The 9,915-nt window shown below is 43.5% G+C and overlaps 1 pseudogene; it reads right to left on the minus strand.

The window, feature by feature from the left end:
- Positions 1-3,266: 3,266 nt before the first annotated feature.
- Positions 3,267-3,360, minus strand: LOC120223518 (annotated as a pseudogene).
- Positions 3,361-9,915: the final 6,555 nt, after the last annotated feature.

Raw genomic sequence — 9,915 nt, forward strand, 5'->3', positions numbered from 1 at the left:
TATTAGTGCAACAAAATTTGAAGGGGTGGACCAGACTTGTTTTTTAATTTTCCTCTGGTGCGGCAGTGTTGCTGAGCAAATTTGTCTGAGCAGCTGCAATTGCTAAGGTCACACTAACACTGAAGAGAGAAGGTCCTGACATCAACATATCCAAAGATCTGAATAATTCTGGGCTGCCTCCAATTTTAAAATCCATTTCTCTAGGCTGTTCGTTTCTTTGTTTCTTTCTCCCACACTGGTTTCTGGCTTTTTCCCTTTTCCTAATGAACCCAATTTTATGTGAATGTTTTAATTCTGCCTGCTATAATGCAAACAGTTCCTACGGTATAACCTTCAGGTCAATTCTATCAAGTATTATTTGCTCAGTGTGTTCAGGGGGGAAAAAAATCACTTTCTTCTGCCTAGACCTTGTGTAATTGCATGAATTCTCTGATTTAGTTGGGTCTGCAAATCTATTCCAAGGTGCATTGACTTCAGGGATGGAAGGGAACTCATTATACATTCCCTGCTGAAATGGTGACCTGCAAATAATGATGGGGAAATCAAGCTTGATCGCTGTGCTTTTTCTTTAGTCTAATTTCTGCTGAACTTTGGACTGTAACTTGTTTTTTGGCTGGAGAGCCCCAGGACATACTGGAGTCTGACCAAGAGGGTGCCGAGACCTGGATTTTCACACCGTGAAGCTGGTAACAGTTTTGACTTCAATGCCTTGAAAAGTAGGTGATTTCAATTGCCCTGTTTCCTTTCAGGGGAAAATGCTTTCTTTGCACCTAAACAATCTTCCGGTGCTTTTGACTGACAAGCATATTGTTATGATTATGACTGGACTTCTTGACTCCTGCAGGGATAGCATTTAAAACTGCTTGAGACTGGCACAAATCAAAATATTCATCAACTTAAACTATGTCAGCTAAAATGGAAAAGCCAAAATTGTAGTGTTTTATATCATGTCAGAAGTCCATGAACACGGTGCAAAACTGCTTAACTCTTTCTCTGCCTAAAGAAAAGTAGAGCACGTAACAGAAGTTATCTGGATATTTTTTTCATAATTATAACTACCATAGAAGTGCCTTACTATTCTCCCTTTATAGTATCCATTAACGTGGGGGGCTTATTGATCCAGTGAACTTTCCTTCGTTCCCATTCATGGACTCATTTGATCCTTCAATGAATACGTTAGAATGCCACTTCGTGCAGGGCACTGTGTCTGCCTTTGTGGGAGGGGAAATTAAGTTCTTGCCCACAAGTTGCTGGTGGTCCATTAGAAGGGAGAGACATATCCATAAATAGCTATAAAATAAACAGTATGGTAAGTGCTATGTGATAGGTACAGGTAAGCTGCCAAGATAGGTTAATAAAGATGAAATCATCTCCATGCAAGAAACAGTAGACTGGACATCTAAGGAACTGCTGCTCGGCTTCCACTTTTTCAAGAATTTTCCTCTCCTTCACTGGTGGTGGGTAGTCGCCATCCTTTTTGTAAAATGGGATTCTGCCCTTCCCTACTAGCCCTCCCTCAGGGCCACAATGACCTGATCAGTAGCCCTTCCACTGGAATTTGGATAGTAGAGCAAGGGACTTCTGTCTCTGCATAGTAGAAGGAGCTTTAATTTAGACCTACCTGTGGTGGGGCCAGAAAGTGTAGAGTGAACAAAACCATCGTGATAAGGAGAGCAAAAATCAAAGAAGGCACAGTTCTGGTGGGGTTCAGGTCTTCGGTGCCTTCGTAAGGCATGATTACGTGTCTGTCTCTGCCTCCAGTCCTCCCCTCCCCCTCTCCCAACACCTGCATTTCATTTTCAGAGAAAGGGTGGGCAAGAGTGAGTTGGTTCCTATTACTTACATCCCAGAGAACCCTATCTAATGCAGAAGGCTTTGTAAGAAAGGAGAAGGATGGGTTTGTCTCCGCTTAACAGAGAATAAGTAAGAAAATAGAAATCCTAGTGTTGCAGGATCATATTCTGATGTATTAACAAATGTGTTTTTCCCTGTGATTTCCTGTTACCCTTGACCCTCCCCCATCTGGGCAGCTAGACCATGAGTCATTCCTTGCCTCAAGGGAGGGTTGTCACAGCAGAACCAGAGAACAAAAGAGACAAATTCTTGGCTTTTGAGTTTAAAAGGCTGAGCTTCAGGCTTCAGACAAAAAGATTTGGAAGAATATTTGATCCACTTGAGCCAATTTTTTCCTGCCCCCGTAAAATAAAAATTCCCCTGGCTGGAATACAAGAGGCTCTTCTAAGGCAAGCAAGAGGGTTAGATGCTGGTGAGTCCCTTAAAGCGGCTCTTGCTCTCTACTCTTGCCCCCCTCCACAGGCCGAACCCTAGCATGAATGTGGGGTTTTCAGCTTCTAAGAACAAGGAGACCTGTGCCTTATTTCCAGGTTAGAATCCAAAAGGTGGCAAACCTCAGAGAGATCCCATCTACCCAGCACATTGCCAGAGAAGCTGTCTGACACACCTGGAGCAAAAGAGGGTGGGTTTTCCATGGTCCCAGAGTGGTAGAGGAGGTGAGCCATTTCCCGTGGCCCTCAGAGAGGTGTTGAAATAGGGGAAAATAAGCAAGCCCTGGAGGACACCCACTGTCTGGTCTAAGAGATGTTGAAGATGTAATCTATAAGAATTGAGTATGAGGGATGAGTGGTACCATATAGGCCTTAGAGGATACCAACCTTGACAGACAACAACCAAGGACCAGATCCTGAGACATGTAAGGGCAATTCTGAGAAAGTAGCTTAGCCTCCCTTCAGGTGGCAATTTGAGCTGGACCCACAGTTCTCTGCACTTTGCACTAAATACTTCCCCAAATGGATGCTCTGGTCAGATGGTCTAGGCATCTTTTAGATACGGCATATACCTCCCAAGATGAGACAGGGTTTCTGCTAATCACCCTAGGGGTGGCTGGCCTCCTTTATGGCCAGCTTATATTTCATTGCCTCATATATACAAGAGCTCGTGATTCAATCTCCTGTGCCATATCAATGATCTATTACTGCATTAAAACTACCCCCCAAATTCTTCCTGTAAAACAACGATCATTTTATTTGTTTCTGATTCCGTGGCTAAAACATCAAAAGAGCTAACTGCTCCTGCGATTCTGAACCAAATTGCTGACACGGAATGGTAAGAGAATAAAATAATTGTTTTAAGCCACTATTATTCTGCAAAGTCTTGTTTTCTGAGGCATGCTGTATATAAAATTTAAATTACCCCTTCGAGATGCGTAGTTTTTTGTAAGCCATACCTGATTGATTGATTATTTTTTAAAAAATATTCAATGTTTCACGAATTTGCCTGTCATCCTTGTACAGGGGCCACGCTAAGCTGTACCTGATTTAGATGATATATATTTATTTATTTTTAAATGCTTATTTATTTATTTTGAGAGAGTGGGAGCACATGTGTGCACATGTGTGTGCATAAATGGGGGAAGGGCAAAGAGAGAGGGAGAGAGAGAATCCCAAGCAGGCTCTACACTGTCAGTGCAGATCCCACAAACCATGAATGAGATCATGACCTGAGCCAAAACCAAGAGTTAGATGCTCTACCAACTGAGCCCCACCCTGGGCACCCCATAGATGATATTTAGATGAGACTTTGGCCTTTAGACTTCAGACGTTGGAATGCGTTAAGATTTCTGGAGCTGTGGGATGGAATTTGTCATAGCAGCGTCTCATTTCTTGCTACCAAAATCTGTGTTAGCCTAGGCTGCCTTAACAAAATACCATAGGCTAGATGGCTTATACAATAGAAATGAATTTCTTGCAGTTCTGGAGGCTGGAAAATCAACATCAAGTTTCCACCTGATCTGGTTCCTGGTGTGAGTTCACTTCCTGGCTTGCAGGATGGCTACCTTCTTGTTGTGTTTTCATATCGAGCACATGCAAGCTCTCTGTTGCCTCTTATGAGGACACTAATCCTATGGGATCAGGGTCCCACACTTGTGACCTCAATTATCCTTTGTTACCTCCTTATATGTATGCCCTATCTCCAAATACAGTTCCACTGGAGATTAAGGTTTCAACAGATGTAATTTGTTGGGTTGGGGGGCACAATTCAGTCAGATACAAGGATACAAAGAGAGAAATAAAGTCAACAGAGGTTTTCATAAAAAAATAATTATAAATGTGGCTTTGGAGTTAGGAGTGAACCCCACTAAGAGTCAAAGAGAACCAACAGAGTTTTTAGAGAGTTAAGCTGGCAAAATCACCATCAGTTTGAACTAAAAGGCACTGAGATTTTCCAAAAATGAAAAGAGGCCTCTGGACCCTCTAGTTAATACGGATGGGAAGCAGGCTAACAAAGCTACTCGGTGGCAAAACATGGCTCATTTCTTAAGGAAAAGGAAAACTAACTCCGAGTACAGAGCCCAGAATTGTGGAGAACGCTGGACTAGGGAGCCACCCCCGGAGATCAGAACTCAGTCCCAGATGAAGCCGAACTGACAACGCGCCCAGGCTAGATGTCAGAATGCCTTCTGTCTCCTGCTCCTCTTGTTTTTAAAAGGACACGTCCGTAGAAGCTACCCTGTCCCGTCGGCATGTGGAGGTGTGGTGAGAACAGGTAACTTTTCATCTTAGCTCACAGGTCTTTAGATTAAGAGGAACAATGCTGGGGGGTGGGGACGCATGGGGGGCTCAGTCTTTAGGCATCTGACTCTTGATTTCAGCGCTGGTCATGATCTCACTGTTCGAGGGTTCAAGCTCCACATTGGGCTCTGCACTGGCAGCACTGAACCTTCTTGAGATTCTCTCTTTCCCTCTCTCTCTGCACATTTCCCACTCATGTGCACACACTCTCACAATAAGTACATAAACTTAAAAAAAAAAGGGGGGGGGAGCCACACTGAAGGGGCTATACCTGAGGCTTATTCACACCTGGGCTTGATCAGGTGAGGAGATCCTGGACTGCATGCCTGAAACCATAATGGGATGAGACTTCTGAGGGAGGAGGTGCATGCGTGGTACGTGTGGAACAAATGCGGATTATGGCTGCAAGCAGGGGTAAACGGAGGTAAACGGTCTGTGAAGATGGCCACCACAATTCACCCTATTTCTAGATGACTATGCCTTCGCAATGTGACTCTTCTGCTCCTCCCATCAAGATGCAATGTCCACTTCCCAGCCACCTGAATCTGGGCGCATCTTGTGACTCACTTTGATCAGTGGAATGCAGCAGAAGGGAGGTACGTGATCGCAGAAACTGGGTCCCAAGAGCTCTACTCTTGCCATCTTGAAATCCCGGCACCTTCGTGAACAGAAATTCAAGCTAGCCCTCTTGCAGATAGGAAGCTAACTGGAGAAGGCCCAGGTGACAGGCATCACCAGCTGCCAGAATGTAAACAGGCCTCTCTTAGACCACGCAGCCCCCGGGAAGCCACCAAATTACTGCAGCCACATGAGAGATCCCCAGCAATATGAGCAAATTGCTCAGCCTAGACCAAATTATTAACCCACAGAATCTTATGCGAAAGAGTGGTTGCTGTTTGAGGATGGGATCACTCAGTTATGGGATGATTTACTATACAGCCATAAGTAACTGATCTATGTGGCTAGAATGGCAGACTTGGTTTCATTTCTTTAACTGCATGTTGTACTAGCAACAGAAAGTCAGAGGAGGAGAACTTGGGGTAATTTCCCTCGAATGGAGATTATCATGCCACGGGAAATAAAGGCTCCAGGGACTCATTTCTCAGCTCATGAGGTGGAGTTTGACCTCAGGATCTCCTTAAGTCCTCTCCAGGCAGCAGCATACACCCCCATTCTTCCACCTGCTCTCTGATGCTTGAAATTCTTTTAGCTGGGGGCTAACATTTCCATTGCACCAGCTAAAATACATTGCTTTAAAATATTTCATTATATTAAAAAGGGACACTCTCTTGAGAAAAGTAACCTACTGACTTCGCTTCCCTAAGATATAACTGTCATCTTAGTGTGTCTGGGTTGCTGTAACAAAATAGCGTAGATTGTGTGACTTATAAACAACAGTTTACTTCTCACTGTCTAGAGGCTGGATAGTCCAAGGTCAAGGTGCTGGCAGACTGGATGTTTGGTGAGAACCTGCTTCCTGGTTCGTAGACGACTGCCTTCTTTCTGGGTCCTCACATAGTGAGTGGAAGGAGGGAGGAAATATTCTGGGGTCTCTTTTATAAGGGCACCAACCCTATTCATGAGGGCTCTACTCTCATGACCTAGTCACCAACCCAAAGTCCCAACTATCACATGAGGGTTGTTTCAACATATACATTTTAGAGGGAGGCAAACATTCAGCCTGTAGCACTATCTTCAGAGCTTTTCTTAAGAGCAGATTTTGAGAGAGAGAGAGAGAGAAAGGTAGAGAGAGTACTGGTTGCCTGGGCTATCTCAGATAAACCACTGTTTGGCCAGAATTCTGTCCAGGGCCTGTGCCAGGGGAGACATTAAGAACCACAGAAAATCTTGTTCTCTGAGGTTGGTCACGAAGATTTTTAACAACCTTCTGAAGCGATGACTAAGAATCATAGAAGCATAGAGAAGACGACTGCCTCGATTTGCTTTTCTGGGCATATATCAGTTTGGAAAATTTTCACCCCACTATAGCCAGTGAGTATCTTGCTTCTCCTCTTGGGTGGAGGCCTGCCTCTACCACAGTATAGGGTGTAGTTGGACACTACCTCCCGAGTTCTCCCTGTCTTCCACCAGCAGCACAGCAGTAAGGGAAGGAAAGCTCGGGCTAAAAGACCAGGGATGTTTCTGGACCTGTGCAACCCTGGGGCCATGTCTACTGGTAGTTTCTGAGGGAAATGCACATGAGGTAAATAAGCCAAAATACTGAAAATGACTCAGTGTGAGTGCTTCAGCTATTTTTCAGTTATAAAAGCCAGGGCTAAGCAACTGCCATTACAATTATACCAGACTGCAGTTCCACGGATGTGGCTATGGGCTTTCAAGTTTGCAACTTAATTGCCTGGTTTGTGTTAGCTAAGAAAATGAGAAGACGGACACTTCTGCGGGGTTTTCAAGTAAGTGAAGGCTCTGGTGTAAATGTAGAACTTCACAATGGATGCTGGATACAACTAATGGCCACATGTACTATACACATGGAAGTATCACCCAACAACTGAATAGCTCCTGAAATGACTCTTCTAACTTCTATTATTCATTTCCTTCTCCCTCTACCCTCCCAGTATGATGCTATATACATTGCAGGGTTTTCACTCATCACATGAACCTTTGGCCTAGTGACTTATCCCTTGAGGCATGCTATAATCACTGAGAAATGTGCTCCGTGTCTTGTCTTATTGCTTAATTATGGCTCTATTTTAGGCTCCTAGAGTCATTTGGCTTGGAAAGACCTCTCTTATATGTGATCTCGGAACATGCATCCATGTCGAGTTACCCTCGAGCTCACACGAGTCTGTTCCATAGCCACCTTGTTCTGGCGTGGACAGTAATTATTACCCCTCGATTCGGCAGCTCCTCGAGTTATTGTCATGAGAGCTTACATTTATGCTCCTCTCCACGTAAGACACTATCAACCCTTTGTCAGAAAGGCATGTCTTTAAAGCTAATTTTTCTAATATTTGGGGATTTTTTTGTACCGATAGGTCCCAGTGGCCCCCTCTTTTAACTCAGTAGCATGCAAAAACCTCTTTTTCTAATGATCTTGTTGTGGTGGTGACTTTAACTCAGGATCTGTACATGTTATTTAACACAGGCTTTTTGTTGTCGTAGTTATGTGTCACTCCTCAATGCTAAAAGCAAACTGGAAGATATGGCAGGTCCTAGATACATTCATACATTGCAAAAGAACTGGATGGAATATTTAAAATTAGGAATGTTCTAAAAATTGTGGGCTTTTGAACCTTGAGAGCTTGTTTGGAGGTTCTAGCAGGGGAGCGCAGCTACTCGTATACCCTTGACCGAGGAACGGTCCTCCTCTAGCGGGGAAGGTCGTCCTCTTCGACAGAGCACGCAGCTTCGGGAGGGACGCACATGGAGCGGTGAGGGAGGAAGGGGACACCCGCCTAGCCAGCCAGATCAGCCGAATCAACCCTGGCGATCAATGGGGTGACAGATGTCGCAGCCAGATCGCCCTCACATCCTAAAAATTGTGGGCTTTTGGAGCACGCATCCCTGTTGTGTTCCAACCACTCATTTCGTCTCAAGACATGATGTTTTGTTGTCAGCCTTGGAGGGTCAGTCCTGGTCCTTCAAGTAGACCACACAAACTTAAGGACAAAAGGCACAGATCTTACACCTCTCACACAGCTCTGTCCATACATGCAGCTACATGCGGTTGTTTGATCAACTGCATGAAGAGATAATGTTGCATTTTCAAGACAGCTGTTTGGGATTAGGAGCTTGCAAAATAGCCCCACATTAAGGTAAAGGCAGACTGGAGAATAGTGGCCTTCTTCATTCCTCCAGAGAGCAGTTCCAGTCAGGCCTGGGGTAGATCTTTGTTGAGAGAGGGTGTAATTACCCTGGTCCAGAGTGGCCCCAAGTCTTGTCTGGCAGACTGAGTTATATCTATCAGGGCCTTTTAAAATGCTGACTTGGCTCCTTAGAAATACAAAACCCAAAACATCATTTATAAAGGTCGCCAGGAATGGCCTGGGTCAGAATAACTTGAGTCCATTTTGTGCCAGTGTCTTAAAAGAGGAAGTTGCTGAATACTTAGATAAAGCTCCTTGAGAATACTATGTTGCTAAATCCAAACAAAGAATGAGCGAGGTTTATAGCTGAGTTTTTACTGTATAATTCAAATGCCAATCCAGCAATATGTTCTAGAAATTCCAATCAGAGATTTCTATCATCTGACTTGGAAACCAGCTGTGCTCTCAGTAACTATAAAGATTTACCACCTGCAATTGCTGTAATCCAGTAGAATTATGCAGAGGTGAAAAGCGAGAAAAACTCTATGTTTTAAATGCAAGGAGAACTGTGCTTTAAGAAATGCTGCTTCTCTGAAGCCTATAAAAATTTAAAAGTAGTGGGGCATCAAGGTGTACGGACACTTAAATTCAGGAATTCAGGTTTACCCTTTCGAGTGTAATTTTTAAAGATAATGAGTGAAAAGTACTACCATCGGTTGACTATCTTTTAAGCAGAACAAGTGAAAGAACACCAAATAGTTAACTCTTAAATTGCGTTATCACATTAAGAGCCCTGATAACCTTATGCTTGAACTATTTGAGAAGTAGAAGCAAGAATTTAACCAGAGAGGGACAGCTCGACAAGGTGCTCCAATAAACTCAGGGCTATAATTTTGAACCAATAATTTCCTTCACAGAAAGTAACAATTATTTGTGGATTTGTGAATCCATATATCAAAAGTCTTTTGAATGTGTTTTATGATTTTAAAAGATATCAGGGCTATTTTACTAAAGCCAATGCATATGGTCCTCATACCAGTGAGCTCCCACTTCTTCATTTGCTCTTACTCCTCTCACACATGGGATACAGCTGCCTTGTACAAAACTGATGCAATATAACTTTGTCACGTATATCATCACCTGAGCACTCGGATACCACCCTGGGAAAGCAGAGCAAGGCAAGTTTTTCAAAATAGTGGTATCAGCAAACCTTTTATAGACATTTGAAAGCATTTCGCAAACACAAACACAATCCCTGAATGAGTTATAAAGCAAAATTTTCAAGTGGAGGGAAGCAGTGAACTTTATGGCCTGATGTATAGAAGACATACACCAAAAGTTTTTGAATGGCAACGTTACTAGCACTTGAAGGTTACAAGAAGCCAGTTGGCCAACAAGCCGTAAATGAAATCTCAGGCTCTCAAAGCCTCCTCTGGAAATCAAGATGATTAAATCAGATGACCTCTGAGGTCCCTTCCAATTCATTTGTTTCATGGTTCTCCTTTTTTCTGTATACCTTATAAATACTTCGACAGAGAATTAGATTGTGGCTACATGTA

Source organism: Hyaena hyaena, unplaced genomic scaffold, assembly GCF_003009895.1.
Source record: "Hyaena hyaena isolate Hyena2069 unplaced genomic scaffold, ASM300989v1 scaffold_1006, whole genome shotgun sequence".
In the NCBI taxonomy this organism is placed as follows: Eukaryota; Metazoa; Chordata; class Mammalia; order Carnivora; family Hyaenidae; genus Hyaena; species Hyaena hyaena.